The sequence below is a fragment of the Neomonachus schauinslandi genome, chromosome 11 (assembly GCF_002201575.2).
Source record: "Neomonachus schauinslandi chromosome 11, ASM220157v2, whole genome shotgun sequence".
In the NCBI taxonomy this organism is placed as follows: Eukaryota; Metazoa; Chordata; class Mammalia; order Carnivora; family Phocidae; genus Neomonachus; species Neomonachus schauinslandi.
The window spans coordinates 83,701,245-83,721,655 of NC_058413.1; the positions used below are offsets into that span (position 1 = coordinate 83,701,245).

General features: G+C 42.9%; 1 protein-coding gene across 4 annotated transcripts in view; it reads right to left on the minus strand.

Annotated features, from left to right (window-relative positions):
* Window positions 1–20,411, minus strand: part of NTM (neurotrimin) — a 416,935-nt gene that overhangs the window by 124,954 nt on the left and 271,570 nt on the right. The window lies entirely within an intron of this gene.

Consider the following 20,411-nt stretch of genomic DNA (forward strand, 5'->3'; position numbering starts at 1 on the left):
GTTGTTGCAGCTTTCCCTACCCCTACTCCTCTCTGTCCTCCACAAATTTAAGTTACCGCTGCTTCTCATCTGTGTTCCCAGAGTACATTGCACATACCTGGTGGGGAGTCAGAGGGCACACCAGTTAGGCATAACACACTTGGTCTCTTTTCCTTCTGCACCCTAAATTTAATCCCCCAAGGAGGGGAGGGATGTATCTAATTGGTAAAATTGGGAGTAGGACCCCTGCTTCCTTCAGTCTTCCGTTTTGGAACCAGGCTTCTCCTAGGAACCTCTATTCTGTTGCGGTGCTCCTCATATATGATTCACAGGGACAGCAACCCACGGGGACCTGTAGACCCCACAGACAGCCAGCACTTGCCTGTGTGCACCTGTCTCACCTTGGGGATCCAAATTAGAAGCTTCTTGTTGCTGCACTTCTAAGCCTAATTCTCTAGTACCATCTTTACCCCCAGTGAATGTGATATTCAGTTCAAGTATGACTGCTCATTTGTCTTATCCGCCAATTGGTGTATAAAGCAAGGATGTCATTTATTGAGCTCCCAGACTGTAATTCTTGGCACTTACCCTACTACGTTTTGGTTATTTGCTTAGCGTCTCTCATCCACTAACCAAGAACATTTTGACAGCCTGAGCCATGATGTACTCATATTTATAGCCACAGCAAAAGCCGAACCAATATTTATAGAATGGAATTATAATGGTATTCAAGGGAACCACTTTCCAGCCTGCTACATGTTCGTAACAACATCAGGACTGGATCACTAACATGTACCAGTTCAGCCCATGGACACTAGTTTGACACCTTAGTTCTTTACAAATTAAGTGGCCCCTCCACCCAGCTCACTTAGGGTTCTTCATATGAGGTCCTTCCCTTGAATAAGCCCCCATTTGAGCCATCAGAGTGTGCAATTCCAAGGCACATCATCCACCCAGTACACAATGCCAACTCTCCTGCTGGAGATCCGAGGAAACCTAAACGTCGACCTTATTCCCTGTCCCAAGGCCAAAGGATGACCCTCAGGTGGAAATCAGATTGATTGGAAATTTCTGTGATGGCCTTTCTTCAACTTGAACTTCTGATTGTGTTAAGTTTTCTTCTCCATGAAAAAGGAGTATCATGGCAGTATCTTCTTCTGGCCTTCGTTCTTGCATATTTTCTCCCACCCCTTTCTTACACCCCAGCCAACTGAGAACACTCATTAATAAGCATGTGTTGCAGTTTTGGTTCCTAATCCCCATGCCCTTGTTGCTGATTTTGGTCACTTAGGCTTTTCTCCCCAACCATGTATACCTATTGGAATTGTTCAAGGTACAGTTGAGTTACCACCCCTTCCATAACATCTTCCAGATATCTCTAAAAAGATGTGACCTCTCTTTCCTGGGGATCCCATAGCCTCCTCCAAGGCATTTAAAATAAACTTGCTTATGTTACCCCAGTCTCACCTTTCTTCTATGCTATAAAGTATCCGAATATAAGCTACAGAACAAGAGCCTTACTCTTCTTTTTATTTTCTGCTGTCTTGAATAGGGTGTCTGGCATAAAGTAAACACCATTTAATCATTTTTAGATTTAAAATATCGAGCGTCAGACAGTGAGGCAGTGTATGTGTGTGTGTGTGTCTGTGTGTGTTTGCACATACACCTGCACTCTCACAATTATTTGGTAGGAGAGTCAATGTGGTGAGGGCTGGGGAGGGACCATTGGTTCTATGATCCAGGACTCCTAAGACATAACACTGCAATTTTATGGCTATAACAGTTTAAATGCTAGATTGAACCTTCCAGGATAGAAATTTAATTGATGAGTTAATGACTGAACACTTGATTTGCTGACTGTCTAAAGGATCCAAATTTTTAAATGCTTTTAGTCTTTTTTTAAAAAAAAGATTTTATTTATTTATTTGACAGAGAGAGACACAGCGAGAGAGGGAACACAAGCAGGGGGTAGTGAGAGAGGGAGAAGCAGGTTTCCTGCTGAGCAGGGAGCCCGATGTGGGGCTCAATCCCAGGACCGTGGGATCATGACCTGAGCCGAAGGCAGCTGCTTAACGACTGAACCACCCAGGCACCCCTAAATGCTCTTAGTTTTAAAATCATTTAAACGTGATGTATTTTACTCAGAGTTTTAACTGGAACAGTCATTTCTTGCACCACCACTCCCCCAACCCATACATTTGCCTGGCCCTTGCCCCCACCCACCGCTGGCACCCACAGAGCTTGCTTGCTTCCTGGAGGACAGGCTGCTTGCATAATGACCGTGCTGGCCTTGCAGACGCTGCTTCAACTGCGCAGGTAAGTAATTTATTGATCTGTAAAGCACTCCGAGATGCTCTGCAAGGGATTATGTCACGCCAGTGCCATGCAATAAAATAAAAAATGATGGACTTTGTGAACACAGGGTGATTTAGGGTTTGTAGTTGGAAGTGTGCTTAAAGTACATTTTAAGTGGAAATCAGGCTGGGTAATGAATTACTCTTGCTTTGGAAGGGTTTACTGGGAGTTCATTTTCCTGGCTTCTTACATGATAGCTAATCTGCTAATCATACACTAGAGAACAATGGACAGTCCCCAAGTAGAAGAGAAGGTGTTTTGGGCCAGAGCTGTTAGCACAGTAAGTATATTAAATGAGACAATCACACCTCATGCTTGGAAGAATCATCTAGAATTGTCTCCCTCCACTAACAATTGGAAAGTGTCCAACTTATGAAGTAGAAGTTGAAGAAATGCTTGCTGTCCTTTCAATCCTGAACAGAAGTGCATCTCAAAGGTGGCAAATGGCCCTGGATGAGTTTGAAAGGCAGACCATTCATGGCATCGAGCTGAGGTCGTTTGAGCAGAGGTGCAATCCCAATTATCAGAACTAAATTGGCATAGTGCCTAAGATGCTGGGGATTAAAAGTATCATTTTTCTAGGTGGCAAGTGCTAGCACACTGTCAGTATTTAAAATGAAATTGAATTGATAAGGATGCACTGTGGCCTTAGCTAATTCATGTTCATAAAACTGTTCTGGTCAACTAAGATAGGGCTATTTATATATTTATATTGTTTCCATGGATACATTCTGCATCTTACCTCTTCTCATTATGCAGGCTGTTAGAAGCATATTAAGATTGCTTTGACTTCCTTCCTTCCTTCCTCCCTTCCTTCCTTCCTTCCCTTCCTTCATCTATATTCATTGATCAATTTCATATACTAGCATTGTGCTTAGCACTAAGAACTCAACACTAAAAAAGACACAGCCCTTGTCCTCAAGGAGTTTGCAGTCTAGAAATTAAAAATAGGTCCAGGGCGCCTGGGTGGCTCAGTCGTTAAGCGTCTGCCTTCGGCTCAGGTCATGATCCCAGGTCCTGGGATCGAGTCCCACATCGGGCTCCCTCCTCGGGGGGAGGCCTGCTTCTCCCTCTCCCCCTCCCGCTGCTTGTGTTCCTGCTCTCGCTATCTCTGTCTCTGTCAAATAAATAAATAAAATCTTTTAAAAAAAAAATAGGTCCAGAAGTATATCCCCTTAGGGCACCTGGGTGGCTCAGTTGGTTATGCATCTGCCTTCACCTCAGGTCATGATCCCAGTGTCCTGGGATCCAGTCCTGCATCACGGGGCAGGGGTGGGGAGTCCCTGCTCAGCAGGGAATCTGCTTCTCCCTCTAACCCTCACCTCCGCTCATGCTTGTGCGCTCTCTCCCCAAAATAAATAAAACAAAGAAGTATGTCCCCTTAATCTCTTGTGACATAGAGGAATAGATCTGATATTGAGGGAATACAGAGGATAGATACTTAAGCCAGCCTAGAGGTGGATGTCATGGAAGATTTTTGGATATATGACACGTAAACTAAGCTCAAGAAGATAAGTAAAAGTGAATCTGAAGAGAAGAGGGAAGAAATTGTAGTTAAAGGAGACCACACAAGAAGAATACTATTATTAAGAGTTTTTGTGGCCAGGCATAATTGGTAAAGGACAAATAGCTGCTAAAGGAGCTTGTGCCAAAAGTCATTCAACAAGCATTGAATGAACACCTCCTAGATACACAACTGTGTTGTAGGTATATGAACGACATGCAGAAATATACAAATTTGGTTGGCCCTCTATGAACTTACAATCTGTTTGGGAAAACACTGTGTATAAACATCCCAGAGAGTTGAAAAATAAAGAAAATTTGTCCCCAGAATTGTGGGTGGTTGAATGTCAAATGAGTGGTACAAATATTAAGCTCTGTAAGTTAGGAAGAGGGAGGATCATAGCAAGTAGAAGTGTCAGAGTGGCTTTGCCTCGTCTCTCGAGTCTATTCTGAATACCATATGGAAATTAAAAAAAAACAGTCACAAAGGCTGAGAAAGTGAAGTTGCTTCAAGTGTGACAGGAATATATGGGCACAAAAGGGAAGGCAGAAATCATGAAATGTATGAAGATGCAAAGTTGATTTACCTCAAAAACAAAAGAGAGTTGTGGTTGAGATCCTGGCTGAACAGTGTTCAAACTGGGTAGCCTTAGCCAGATCACTTCATCTCTCTGTGCCTGACTTCCTCATCTATGCAATGAAGAAATAATTTCATGTACCTCACAGTGTTCTTCTGAGAATTTAAGGAGTGAGTTTATAAAATGGACTTAAAGGAGCTCCTAGCAATGTGAAGTGCTCAATAAGTGCATTTTAATATTGTGTGTGCTTGGCAAACACATATATATAGTGTCAATACAGAATGGATGCTTGATAAATTTTAACTGACTCAAGGAAGAATGGGATATAACATCAATGAGGTAAGCGAAAGCCAAAGTATGGAACAGCCTGAATGACTAGGTCCTAGATTTTCATTCTATCCTATAGCCAATGGCAAGAATTTGGAATTATTTTTTTAAGAAAAGAATGCTATTATTTTTAATGTACTTTTAAGCAAAATAAATCTGGTAACAATGTGTCAGAGGGAATGGAATAGACAGAAATTAAAGTCAAATATATTAATCTATATTAGAGTGATATTCAAGGCATGGATTAAACTGCTAGCTCTATAAAGATAGAAAGAGAAGGATGGATTTGAGAGCAATGTCCAGGAAAATGTGCAGGTGCTTGATGATTCCTGGGATGGGGAAAATAGAAACAAGGAATCAAATATGAATGCCACTTTGTTCAACAGGAGCTGGACGGCTGAGCTAGCAGATCCCAGGTTGTTATAGGAAGATCTTCTTTTGGGGAGGACATTATTTTGATGAGTTTGATTCTGTTTCAGACATTCTGATGGTGAGATTATCAAGGATATGCAGGCAGATCTATCCTTTCAGCAGTTACAGTGATAACATCAAAGGTCTGGGGCAATTTCCCAGAATACAGTTTGAAGGTAAACAGCAGAGGAGTGAGAACCAAAGCCACAAAGTTCAATGAGATGTGCTAGGAGTTCATGGTTCCTTAAAAAAGGTCATTAGCTTTTTTCCACCAACATGTATGTGGCATCTCTGCTGACTTAGAGTTCTGAATCTAGAGAACACACCAATATGGAAACAGGAAGACCAAGAAGTGAGTAGGTTATGTTTGGGAAGGAAGGCAGAAGCCCAGTGAGTCACACTCTGAATACAGTTCTACATTTAATACATTATGTTAAGGTTTAATCTGGCTCTTATTAAATTCTAATTCAAAAGTGTAAATAATTAAATAAGATAATTATTGAAACAGTATTCTAGGGAACTTCTTCACTCTTGGTTTAGCTTCCACTGCCCAGGTGTTAAGTTTTAATAATTATGTCATTAATAAATAGCAATTTGCTGTTTTTAGCACACAGTAGATATCCTATTAAATCCTAATTAAGATGCTTTATTAAGCATTGCACAGTCCTGTGGGGCTGGGAATGCACATAAGCTGCTTGGACCAGGTTACTCTGCATGACACATGCAGATCTATGCATCCCAGATGGCCTCCTTTACTGCCAGTGGCACTCTCCTCTTGCCTCCTCTCTTTAGTGAAGATCTGAGATGTCCACGGCAACTCAGGATGGTTTTCACAGCAAGGGCTCCGTCACTGCTAAGGCCTTGGGACCTCTCTCCTTACAGTACTAAGAGGACCAACCTGGAACAGCCTTAACTTTCCTGGTTTCTGGACCCTACACAGAGACTCTCAGGTGTATGTCAATAGCCTGGTGCATGAATGTTCAATCTTGATCAAAAATCTCTTAAAGATGCAATCAAGCAGATGTTGGTTTGTGAACTAATCCATCTTTTTACACTGGCCACTATGGACCAGGGCAAAGTCTAGTGCAAAAAATGGAGTCAGGCTATGGTAAAATATGCTTGATCTAGGACCTTCTTTCTTTCATCTAGACCGAACAGAGAGGAGAGGTCATGAAGCATGAAAACTCCTTCCTTGATGTCAAAAGCCCTTCATGAACCAGATCTTGCCTCTCTGTCTGTTCTCATCAAGGCACTTTCTTTTTTTTTTTTTTTTTTTTTTAAAGATTTTATTTATTTATTTGAGAGAGAGAGAGCACATGAGAGGGGGGAGGGTCCGAGGGAGAAGCAGGCTCCCCGCTGAGCAGGGAGCCCGATACGGGACTCGATCCCGGGACTCCGGGATCATGACCTGAGCCGAAGGCAGTCGCCCAACCGACCGAGCCACCCAGGCGCCCTCATCAAGGCACTTTCTTATTCTCACTCCCCTGGCTCCCTTTCCTCCTGATACACCACAAGCCATTCATTCCTTGACTCAGATCCATCTGCTTGTCTTTCTCCCTGCTCTTCACCTGGCTGGTTCTGTCTTATTCTTTAAATCTTAGCTCCTCTATGAAGCCTTCCTTGATCACTTTTTCTAAAGTGGAACCTCCCAGGCCAGAGAGTTGCGTAACTGCCTCTTCCAAATAAAATGTAAATTACGGTGCTCATCTTGTTCATTGAAGTGCTCTGCACATACCATCATGTCTGGCACAGCTGTTCAATAAATATTTTTTGAATCAATGACTTAGGGTGTTTTTATAAGACTGTTTGGAAATGCAAATAAATTGAAAGGAATGACCTTCCTCAAGACCTTGAAATGACCCCTAAAGACTCTCAGCATCTATAATAATACTGGTAGTTACTATTTATTAAATACCTACTGTATAATAGATATTTTACATATATTGCTTTATGCAAAGATACTATTTCTAAAATGACCACTGTCCTGGTTTGCCCGGAACTGAGGAGTTTCCTAGAACATAGGACTTTCAGTGTTAAAACCAGAAAAATTCCAGGCAAATAGGGTGTGTTGGTCAATCTAATTATTTCCTTTCCTACATTTAAAGATGAGGATAATTATTTGCAGAGGCATCAAGAAAGTTGTTCAAGGACATACAACCTAAAATTGCAAAGTTGTAGGCTGTTTTTTTTTTTTAAATGAGGGATTATATGAGATAGAAAAATTTTTTAAAAAGCATGTGGAAACAGACACCAAGTACATACACACACATACACAGGGGCACTGACACATTATGAATCTCTGTTGTGCATTAGATATTTTACAGGGAGTTTGACTCCATTATTTGATTTAATCTTGACAGAATTCTTTTTTTTTTTTAAGATTTTATTTATTTATTTGAGAGAGAGAATGAGAGAGAACATGAGAGGGGGAGGGTCAGAGGGAGAAGCAGACTCCCTGCCGAGCAGGGAGCCCGATGTGGGATTTGATCCCAGGACTCCAGGATCATGACCTGAGCCGAAGGCAGTCGCTTAACCAACTGAGCCACCCAGGTGCCCTAATCTTGACAGAATTCTATAAGGCAGTACTACTATTCCTATTTACAGATGAAGAAACTAAGGCTTAGTGAGATTCTTTCAATATGCCCAGTTATTCAAGGAAGTGTCAACAGTGGGACCTGAATGTAGATTATGTGTGATCCAAGATATATTGTCTTCATATGGAGAGTTAAGTCCAGCGGAATGCAGATTCCCAACACTGTGACCTTTGGGGCTTGCTGAACTCATCAGTTCCTCAGCCATCATTCCCCTTTACCTCTCTGCATGAATATCTGTATGCCCACAGTACATTCGGGAAAGGGAGCCCTCTCTGTTCATTTGTATATGGTGCTATTCTCTGTCAGAAGAGTGAAGGGGAGGTTTCAATAGTATATTTCATGGACCTTCCCACATTTGCATAAATATCTCTTCTTCCCCCCCCTGCTCCATCACCAGCACTTCCTAACCAGCACGCTCACATTCAGCTTCCACTACTGCGAGCTGAGGCAGGGAGCTGTAGCCTTTTTGGGTGGCTTTCATCTGAGGCAGCACCATAGCTGCTGCTTCCCACAACCAGGTGTTCCTAGCTATTGCTCCACCATGGCAGAGAAATAATCAATCAAATCCACTGCTGGGTCCACTGAGACCTTATTTGACTTATTTGGACTGAAAAGACTAGTCAGTCTGTCCTTCTATCTTCTGTCCTTCCTTTTCTCCTTCCTCCCTCCCTTCCTTCCTTCCTCCCTCCCTTCCATCTTTCCTTCTTCCTTCTTTTCAATAATATATATATTTATGTATTATATTTACATATTATGTATTATATATATATATACATATATGTATATATATGTATTTTATTATGTTATGTTAGTCACCATACATTACATCATTAGTTTTTGGTATAGTGATCCATGATTCATTGTTTGCATATAACACCCAGTGCTCCATACAATACGTGCCCTTCTTAATACCCATCACCGGGCTAACCCATCCCCCCATTCCCCTCCCCTCTAAAAACCTCAGTTTGTTTCTTGGAGTCCATAGTCTCTCATGGCTCATCTCCCCCTCTGATTTCCCCCCTTTCATTTTCCTCTTCCTTCTCCTAATGTCCTCCATGCTATTCCTTATGTTCCACAAATAAGCGAAACCATATGATAGTTGTTTTTCTCTGCTTGACTTATTTCACTTAGCATAATCTCCTCCAGTTCCATCCATGTTGATGCAAATGCTGGGTACTCATCCTTTCTGATGGCTGAGTAATATTCCATTGTATATATGGACCACATCTTCTTTATCCATCTGTCTGTTGAAGGGCATCTCGGCTCTTTCCACAGTTTGGCTATTGTGGACATTGCTACTATGAACACTGGGGTGCACGTGGCCCTTCTTTTCAGTACATCTGTATCTCTGGGGTAAATACCCAGTAGTGCAATTGCTGGGTCATAGGGTAGCTCTATTTTTAAATGTTTGAGGAACCTCCACCAAAAAAAAAATATTTTGTATAACAGAATGCACATTCCAATATTGTGGGTTCTGTGGGACTTTTCATCCCTTGATAAAAAGAACCCTAACCTTTGCATCAGAAGATAAGATGAGACCAGACCCAACAATTACTAGCTGCATAAACTCATGCAAATAATCTAACTCACTGATTAGTTTAATTATGTTACTATCTTGCCTCTTCAGAATAGATGTTCTATGCATCAGACAAAACTGTGAGAAATCACATTTTAAACGTAAGGTAATATTCAAATGTGATTTATTACTGTTACTAAAAATGTGTACTTCTAGAGGCCACTATGAAGATAAATACAGACATTAGGAGCTGTGGGGGAGGTGCTTCAGTATCGAGGTTGAGATGGGACCCCATCCTTCACCAAAGTGGATGCTACCCACTATTGCAGGTGAGCTAGCAGTTCGGAGACGAACATATCTTTAGGTGAGGACGAAGGCTGCTACCTGGGGTGGGGATGTACAACAGGACCCCACTTCCTTGCTGGCAGTGTGCTTGCTGGCTCCACTTTCCAGAAGGGAAAGGTCAGATTACAGACATTCGGAATCCCAAATCATAGTTTGAAAATGTTCTTAATGACAAAGCACAGGCAGACTGTTATTTCTTTTACCAGAACCCTTTTGTCACTTCTTACATCTCATTCTTTTTCTCTCTCCATATTAAAACCCTTCATGTTGGCTGGAAAATCATGAAGCCCTGAGAGAAAAGCTAGTGATTTATTCAGGATTAGTCATAAGCCACTGGTTCTGAAGTTTGGAATTTGTTCCTTTCAGGATCAGCTGAAATGTGGAAGGAAGTTTTTATGAGCTCTGCTTCCTGACCCAGTTTAGTCATTCCTGATAGAAACGTAGGCGAATAAAATAAACACCATGCATTCTTCACTCTATGCTTTCCTGCTTCTGGGCATATTAGTGTAAATTGAATTTCACAGCAACTTACCTGTAACTGTAAGTGCTCCATTATATTTGGCAACATCCAAGAAATTGCTAAGAAGCCTCTCTTCATCAATTGTTTAATGTGGGAACATAAGGGTATTATTGCTAATCATGATGTGGACCTGCCATCCAGACAGGACTGGTTGTTAACCAGTTTCTAGTAGAATAGCACTTGCTTTGGGTTAAATGTGCATGACTGCCTTCATGCTCCACTTGCCAAGCAGGACCAGATTTTTAGGGACCAGGTCATAAAGGAAGGAGAGAGGGAATGGGAAGGGAAGGGCCACTGAACACCAGCTATGCTAAGCACTTTGCTGGAGTTTGACATTCACTGCTTCCTTTTAAATCCTCACGGAAATTCGTACCCATTATCCCCATTGCACAATAAAGACAAGAAAAATCAGAGAATTTAAACAACTAACTCAAGGTCACATACAGAAAATCAGACAACTGTAATTCATTAATAAAGTGTCCCTAAAAAAAACTCAGCTAAGCTTTACACAAACTAGAGGTCCTCAAAAACTAAAATAATGCTATCCAAAAGGGACTCAATTAATAATCTGCTTCAATTACATAATGACATGAATAAAAAGGGAAATTCAAGATAATATTACTTATTATTATTATTCCTCATAGAAGAGAACTAGTATTTGTTGAGTACCTAATAAATACTAGGTACTTGTCATGTATTTTCCGATCTGATGCAAAACACTGGGGCTTTAAATAGCTAACAGTGTGCTCAAAGCCACTAACCTAGAAAGTGGCAGATCCTGGACCCCACCTCTTTCAAAGGGTTTTGGAGATCAAATGAAATATGTAGTTATAATTGAAATCACTTAGTGAACTGCTAATCATTCCACAAATGAATGCTATTGTGATTGAGATAATGCAGAGTTCAATCAATTAGTGGTAAACAGCATAATTGTGTGCTGTAAAAATCCACCCCGGAATCGCTGACCAGGATTTCTTTAGAGCACACCTGTGACATTTTCTGACACGCGTGTTTTCTTCACATGCGTCTCCAAGGTGGCGGCTGGCAGGATGTTTCTGATGCCCCCTGCTTCTAATTCCTGCCCACCAGGAACTGTCTACTCTTGTTTTCACCAGCAGCCAGAGCCTGCCACAAAGTCTCTTCAAGCAGTTTCCTTTGTTCCCTTGGTCTCTGGCATCCGGCTATGTCTCTGTCTTCCTAAACGGAGAATGCAGCTGATGTCTGTGAAACTCAAGTGGCCAGTTAAGGTAAGCTATAGAACTGTGTCTGCCACTTTGCTCTGATCACAGACCCTATCAGCTATTCCCTCCTCCAGAAAGACTTTTTTTTGCATAAGCTCCTAAAGATCTTTAGAGGAACGAGACACAGACCCCATCAGGCTCAGGGCAAGGCTGGCTACCCCGAGCCTTAGCTGGAGAAACTCTTCAGATACATTGCAGTTTTAGGAGCCTACAGTTCCTGTGGTGCCACTTCATTTTCAATAGGGGTCCTTTTTCTCCAAATTTAGGAAGAGGTTAGCTAACTCTGCCCCTTGGGTGTTCTTGCTTCTGCTCAGAAACCCACCTTGTGGAGAGAGGAATGGTCTTTCTACAACGCTCAGTGCTGTCACCCAACCCCAGGACTGAGTTCACATTTCTCCATCTTGTGACAGTACAAGTAACCACATATGTAAGTGTGTCTGTCATCACAATCTCCTGGACTCCTGGCAACGATTCTCTTCGCGCATACTCTCCTCTTGCCCTTAAGAGCTGCCCAGGTGGGCAGGTACCGGCCATTCCCCTCTCCAGGCTGTCCCATCCAGGTCAGTTGGAGACAAGGGGGCAGAGATGGAGCCCCTGGCTCCTGGAGGTCCCACATTCAGCCCTGCAGAAGTCTGCTCCCTGGAGCTGCCCATCTGCTGGCTGCCGATGGTTCCAAGCTCACTTAGACTCTCAGCTGCCTCGGTGGCATCTTCCGTTTTCATTCCCAATTGCCTAAAAGCAGTGGTAGTTATGCACTCATACACGGGCTATCAAACCGTGTGCAGTGGGGGACTCTGCTGGCTGCAGTTGGGAGGCTGTGGTGAGTCCTCCCCACCCCAGCCTTGACTGTGGTATTGGTATGGCTTCTCCACAGGCTCTTATCTTTCCCCTCAAGTACGTGCAAGGTTGAACTCAGAGGAAGGGAGACAGCCCTGGGGGGGGTTTCTGCCTCTCTCCATCTGAGCACTGTTATCACTTATGCCAAAATGAAAATCTGAGTTATATCCACACTCCCTGTCACCATGGTCTTCGGGAATAATTTAGGCATGTGCAAGAAACATCTCATTATCTGGCCTTGAATCCTGAAGCCCCACAGCTGTCCACTGGCCCCATTGCTGTCCAAAGTAACTTGTCAGTTGGTTTTAAACTGATTTCTTGTTCTGAGGCCTTATTGCCACTAAATCCCTCATAAAGGTTAAGGTCTGCGAACAGATCAAGGTGAAGCCTTTTCCCCTGCAGCACAGGGGGCGGAGATGCAGGCTGGTCTGTTTTAAGCTACAAGTTCTCCGTGATTGTGATGGCTCTGTTAATCCCCCTGTGAAATGTCACAGTGCTGGAGCAAGTGAGGGAAGCAGTTGGGGAAAGAAAAAAGTTCCAACATGACTTCTTGTTAATACAAAGCTTGTCAAACACATCACCTAGAAATACCAAATGTCTTTATTAGATTCTTTTATCTCCCCCTGAGACTGGAGGGATGCAACCAGTTGCTTCTCGGTGGAGATGTCATCATCCAGAAACTAATTAAAGGCTACGCAGGAAGCTGGGTCTCTCGCACTCTGGAGAACAAAATGCATTAACAACCGGAGTAAAAAATATATATATATATATATTACAAGTGAACTTTATATCGAAAAGGGCAAGTTGGGAATTTGACAATAACTCTCTTTCTCGAGACCTCATCAGCTCACAGCAGGCAGAATTGGGCCCATCAGGATGTCAATGAATCTTGACACGGGGCCATCTGCTCTCCTGCATCACTCAGACAGGGATTTCTGCTCTCCGGGTACTGAGGGGTGGAGACCACCTGACCAAGGCTTACTATGGGAAATACAACTGCATGGTCTTCATGCCAACATCTGCCCTTCCCCATTAGAATGCAAGACATGCGCACTCAGGACAACATTAACCTATCTGTGCACATCAAGGAGCCTCACTTCTCCCTCTGTAAAAAAAGATGATCTAATAATTACCCTTCTCATAGGGCTATCCTGGGGATTAAATGAGTTCAAGTGTATAAAGAGCTAAGAACAATATGGTGCATACAGTGTGTGCTCAATAAAGGATAGCCATTTGGCCTACTTGTCATTTTTATTTCATTGTTCAATAGAAAACTTCACTTACTATGTCTCAAACAGAGTTCTGGATTCCTACTTACCCCATCTTAGTTAATGACATCATCGTCTATTTAGTTGTTTGGGACAAAGACATAGGAACCTGTGATTTCTGTCTTTATCTCGATTTCCATACCCATTATGAAGTCCTGTTGGATTTATCTCAAAAATAACCCTCACCCTGCCTTGCTCTCATTTTCTTCCCTCTTACTACCCAGGTCCACCATCTTTCTGGTCCTCCGACTTCTACCACTGACATAGACATTCCATTCCCTGCATCACAACTGGAGTGATTAAAAACAACATAACTCAGATTGCAACCCCTGCTTAAAAACCTCTAAAGGCACCTGACTGCAGTGAAATTTGAAGTTCATGCCTGTGTCTCTCACATCGCAGGTCCCGGGGGAGCTCTGACTTTCCCTGGACTGCTTTGCCCAGAATTAACTCCGCTCCAGTCCCCTGACCTGTTTTCTGTTCCCTGAAGGTGCCAAGCTGGCTTTTCCCTCATGCCTTTGCGATTTCTGCTCCTTTTCCTGAAATGCTCTTTTCCCAGATCTTCATATGGATAGTTGGTTGTCATTTGGTTTTTATTTCAATTGTCACCTACTGTGCGTCCTTCCTGACCGTGCCATGCAAGACAGCTTCCTACCCAACCTGGTTACCCTGCTTGCATTATCTTGGGGCACACAACCGTTCCCCAAAGTCATAATTTGTTTGGCATTTGTCATTTACATTTTCTCATTAGAATGTGAAGCCCACGAGAACAGAACCTTATCCACATTTCCCCATTCTGTCCCTGTCACCTAGAATAGTGCCCAGCGTACAGTAGGGATTCAGGAAATTTCTGATGAATACCTGAACTCCCCTGGTCAGAATTGATTGTTCCTTTCTTTGTCTTCCTGTGCCCCTCTGTTCAAACCCTCTCATACAGCATATCATATGCTGTCTTAGTAAATAGTATAAGCACCTAGCACCCTCACTAGAATACGAGACTCAGAAGGAAAGATCTACACTATTTTTATTTCTTTTCTGTGCTTCCCCTTTTATAGCCCCCAGCATGGATCAGTGTTCCTTGTAAATAGTAGGGGCACAACAGCTGAGTGTTCGTTTGTATGTTTGAACTACATCATACATATTCTCTTCCCTGTGGCTCCATGGTGTTAAAACAGATATTTTTGGCAACAGGTTCTGTGGCCTAACTATTGATACTGGAATGATTACACTGTTACGGCCACACCACACACCCCAAAAGCCACACCGGTGGTCTGTGAGCGCATGTGCATGCACACGCACGCACACACACACACACACACACACACACACTTCTATTGTGAATCAGGAGGGCAGAACAACCATATTTCCTACTATGAAATTTGCTGCTTGTCATGAAGGCAGAGAAAATGTCAACATGCTTTTGAGAAGTCCGAGTTCAGCCTTCTTCTCGGGCACTAGGACATCAAAGAAAACAATGGCCTATGAGCTGCTCTTCTTTTACTGAGAAGGTTATGTTGAGTAACACAGAAAAGCTAAACAAAAAATCTGTCACCAGGCAATAAATTAAAAATAGGTCTGTGCTACTGAAGATAAATCAGTAACTTTAATACTCCTCCCCTGAGCTGGGCATCTTCAAGGAACATAGGACAGGTGTCTCCAAGCTGAAGTATTGGTTAAAAAGCTGTCCTTTAAATTACATTTGGGCTATTTCTTTTCTGGCTGGCTGTATTTTTTGTGATCTATCTGGAGGCTTAAAAAGACACACAGAAAAATAAATCTCAGTTCCATTAAGCACACACTATGGACTTGCATATCTGTTCTTATCTTTGGCCTCCCTTCCTTTCTATCACGCCCCTCTTCCCCCCGCCCCACCTCCCCAGCGCCATCAAACATCGGCACCAGAAAATGTTTACGATTACTCCAGACACTGATACTAATCTAATTCCCTGTAATTGCTATTCATCATCATGTAGGCTTCTTTTCTCTTTTATTAAGCTCTAGTGCTCACATCCCACACATCCTATAATTCCAGATATAAACTCATATATGCTTATTTCTAGAGTCAGAATGGTGCGTAAAGGAATCGGATGCCATCTACGCTGTCAATCAGAGAGCGTGGGTCAGCAGAGACAGCCAAGGGTGCAACGCTATGGGTCTAGATGAGATTAGCACAAGTTAATGTACTTGCCTTCATTTGAAATCAGGCACAGGCCCCTGCTGAGATGAATCAATATTTAATAATTGTGAGATACGGTTATGTGTACGGGAAAGGGGTCTCTTTTCCACCCTCATGGGGAATTGTTTGCAACAACACTGCACATACAGCATCTTATAATGTCTGGCGCTAACTCTGCTGGTGATTCCTATTTTTATCAGCAACACCATCCACTTCTAAAATGCATAACAAAGATAATAAGCTTACCCCCCAGAGAGATCTGCCTAGACCAAAGTGGTTAGGGACTGGCAGGAGCTCATAAAAGTAGGCAATGGAATTTTTTTTACTGGAGATGTGGGCTGGGAAGGGTGCTCTGAAGTCTGGGAGGAGAAGGAACAACTTTATTTCCAAAAGTACTTATCAGTGCAGAATTGGAAAGCCGGCCTCCCAGAGCTAAGGGCATGTCATTGACAGAGAAAAGACACAAGTTCCTGCCCCTCTCAGCTCTTCAGGCCTCCTACCTTGTAACCCTGAGCCAATCACCATTCGCCATGTCTCAGCTTTCTCAACCATGATAGGAGGATTTGGGACTAGCCAGAGTTTCTCGGCCTTGGCACTATTGACATTTGGGGCCGAATATTTCTTGGTTGTGTGGGGACTGTCCTGTGCGTTGTAGGATGTTTAGCAGCATCTCTGGCCCACCCACTAGATGCCAGTAGCCTCTCAGTCCCCTAGCCCCTGAAGGGAGTTGAAACAAATCAAGAATATCTCCAGAACTGCCAAATATCCCCTGGAGGGTAAAGTCACCATCACCCTCCTGCCCCACTCCCCCCACAGAATCCCTGGACTAGCCAACCCTTGTAAAGAGTGTCTCCTAACTTTCTGACTGTGACAGTTACAATTGTTTGAAAGCTTCTCCCACATATCACTCTCCTTCTACTTGCCCAATTGGGGTTCACTTTCACAGCAGAGTCATATTTGGTCTGCTGTGAACCTCACTTCTCAGCCTTAAAAGCACAGTGGTCCTAAATGCATTCACATTCCCCCCACAAGACACTTCTCAGTTCCAGCTCCAGAGGCAGATGCCGTGTCCACAAGCACCTTCTTGCTCTCTCGCCTGGTCCAACTGGAGGTGCCAGAAGCTTCCCCACTTTTGAACTCTTCCTATGCCCATTTCATCTCACTGCCCCCTTCTGCAGGTTACCAGCAGTGCAGGGTAGCAGCTGCTGAATGGCTCATTACCCAGGGCAAATTCGTCAGAGAGGAGCCTCAGCCTAAGCACTGTAATGAATCCTTCAATTGGCTAGGAATGAATGCATTAATCTGGGGCTATTAGAGTCTTTTATCAGGCTGCCTAAAATATACTGCCTTTCTGAGGCACACTGAGCAGGCATTTCACCCTAAAGGGATATGTGGGAGGGGAGCACTATATTGGCGCTAACTAAAACAGAACAGCTAAGAAAAATATAAAGGGAGGGGTGGGTGCAGAGAAGCCAGATATGGTGTTGCTGAATGTACTTCTATACATTTCATCTTGTTTTTTCAAGGCACCCAAGCCTAAAAAAAAAAAAAAAAAAAAAAAATTCACATCATCTTAGCAACTTCCTTCCCAGTGAGGATAAAGGAAAGATAGGCAAGACTCTGAAAAGGTCCTCCAAGTAGCAAATTTCCCCGTGGAATTGCCTGGTGCGGTTAGCGAGGCCACAGACCCGCCGGCTCTGCCTCCATCAGCACACGGTGGAGGCTGCAAAGTGGTGCCTGTGTGGATGCTGGCATTCAGAGACACGCAATGTTCTCCTAGCGTGCGGTCAAGAGAGAGGTCATGTGCACACACCTGCCAGCACCACGTGCCCCTCTCTGAAAGTATGACCCCAAATGCATTCTGCGTGCCATCATCCAAGCACTCAGAACCTCCTGCATGAAGTCACAGGGACCTGCAGCTGGGGGAACCTGACATAGCAGTGTCCTGGGCACTAGAGCCAGGGAGAAACCACAGGACTCCTCGACCCAGCACACACTGGGGCCCAAGGGTTGATGTCTCAGGGCTTATTGGCTCCATGCATAAAATAGAGATTATTATGACGGCTTTGCCTGAGAGAGTTTTTGTGAGAGCTAAACTAGGCAATTTCTGTGAAAGTGTTTTCATATAAATAAGGAAAAGAGAATACGAAGTATGGTTGGGATGCCATGGCCTGAAGGCCAGAACATTCCAGAGTTGGGGGAAAGACAGGCTGTCCAAAGCAGTAGCCACGCAGACGATGAGATGGTGTCTCTGTCTGCTGCCGCCATCATGAATTTCAGGAGGCCTGCAGGTTCCTCCAGAAGCCGTGATACAGGACCCAAGCTAAAGACAGGAGGCTGCATGTGTAACCTGAGATGTGATGGGATTTCCACAGAGGAGATCCCAGCTGTCAGAAATAGACAACTAATTTATTCATGGGTCTGCTGGGCACTGACTGATTCCTTTAACTCCGGCTGCTCTGTTTTTCAATTTGCTTGACCATGCCCTTACTATGATTGCTGCTCCTCACAGGCAGAACATCATAATGAGACGGGATCAAGTAAAACTTAGGCTCCTCCTAGGAGGTCCCAGGAGGGGAGAGCTGTTGCAGAGTTCAGTGGTCAAGTTGCGGTCACCAAAGGCTCCTGCTGGCATTTCTTTCTTTCTGTCTTTAGTAAATTTGGAATCATCTGGGCTTCCCAAAAGCCTGGGATTTATTGATTTCAATCATCCTCTTAACCGTCTAAAGCAGAACATTTTAGATTTGACTTCAACGTCCCCTAATCTCTCAATTTCTAGGGTGGCAAAGAGATTAATAGGCAAGCTCAACTATTATTTTTTATTAGGATGAATCAAGTCCAGTGCAGCTGTCTGCTTTTAAGTGCCTTGACCCATTATTTGCCTGTGCACAAAGCAGGGTCAACATTAGAAAATACAAGCCTCCCAAAAATCAAGTAAAAGTAATTGACCCTACCAAGCCCTGCAGCACCTTGTTACCCTATCCTAGGCTGTCTTCCAGATTTCAGAAAAGCCGTGCTCTTGGAGAACTAACTTGCAACCCTCTTCCATGCCAGAGAGCTGGAGCCTACTTTGGTGATTGTGACCAGTAGACACTAACGAGAGAGCCTTCTTCTTGTTGTTGTTCTCTTTTTGTTTTTATAATAATTTTTTTTTTTTTTTTACTATATACAGCGAAAATAGCAATGCCTGGCCATTTGTTTTGGAGTAGATTACCATGGCCCATTTATGCAGCTATTGGGGAAGGAAGAAAATAACTATTTGTGGTATAACAAAATCATATGCAATGGGATAATTGGAAGGCAGCAAGCTCTAATTTTGGGTATCATTTCTCATTAGACAAGCGCTGGAAAAACTCTACATGCATTATAAATGCAGAGCTTATTTCAGTTCGATGCTCTGATGAAAGGCAACTTCCTCTGTAGAGAAAGAAAAGTGAGAAGAGAGCATTAAAGGGAACAACAAAAGGTTTGATATCTCTTGAAAAAACTGTGTGCATATGTGTTTGTATACATGCCGACCTATCTGCATGCAGACTTACATACACACATATGTGTGCATATCCACATACATGTCCACATACTGGGGAGGGAGTGAGAGTAAAGGCCACAGAAAGGGAATTTGATGTTTAAGCATGGAAAGGCTTCCAACATGGAGGACTTAGAGTTTTTTGTTTTGTTTCCCATTTTTGCTAAAAAGTTCTATTTCTATACCACTGAGCACAGACACGAGACTTTTTTAGAGGAACTGGGAGAATAACAGATCAGATACCATCATAAGTCTGTCACAATGTATAAACAGTCTCAGCAAAAGAATCTGGAGTGCTGAGGCAGAGTACAATAATAACCCGAATCAACAAAAATTAAAACAACAAAAAAGATGAGCTGAAAACACAAGGCACAGCCGTTCATTTTCGTAAGAATGTTGTCTCCGAACGCAGAATCTGACCTGATGATGTGTAGCATAGGTTCAGTGACACAGTGCATTAATAATGTGTGTTAACCGGACTGAAGATCAACTGCTTCTAACTGAATATTTTGCCAGAAAACTATGTGTACCTAACTCTTCATCAAATTCATGTGTTGGGATTACAAATAACATACATTCAAAAAATGCAGCACTGAAATTTTAGGGTGCTAATCCTTGTGTGGTCCTTCCTTCCAGGTACTAACAACTGAGGGATGGAGCAAAGCTTCAGGTGGCATCAAAGGTCTATACTGGTTTTACCAGCAGGACAGGAGGACTGGGGGTGTAGCAGGGCCCAAAGGAAGAGGAATTTTTATTGAAGTGTTGTGGATATACAATGCAATATTAGTTTCTATGCACTACTCAGGTCTCCCCATGATAAGTGTAGTCACCATGCAATGTTACTGCAATAGTATTGACTATATTCCCCATGCTGTACTTTTTAGCTCCACGATTTATTTATTTTATAACTGGAAGTCTGTACCTCTTAATCCTCTTTATCCATTTCATCCATCCCCCTATTTTCTCCCTCTCTGGCAACCAGCAGTTTGTTCTCTGTATTTAAGAGTCTGTTTTTGTTTGTTCATTTGTTTTGTTTTTTAGATTCCACATGTAAGTGAAATCATATGGCATTTGTCTTTCTCTATCAGACTTCTCTCACTTAGCATTATATCCTCTAGGTCTATCCATGTTATCACAAATGGCAAGATCTCATTATTTCTTGTGTTTGAGTAATACTCCTAGATATAGATAGATAGATAGATAGATAGATAGATAGATAGATAGATAGATAGATA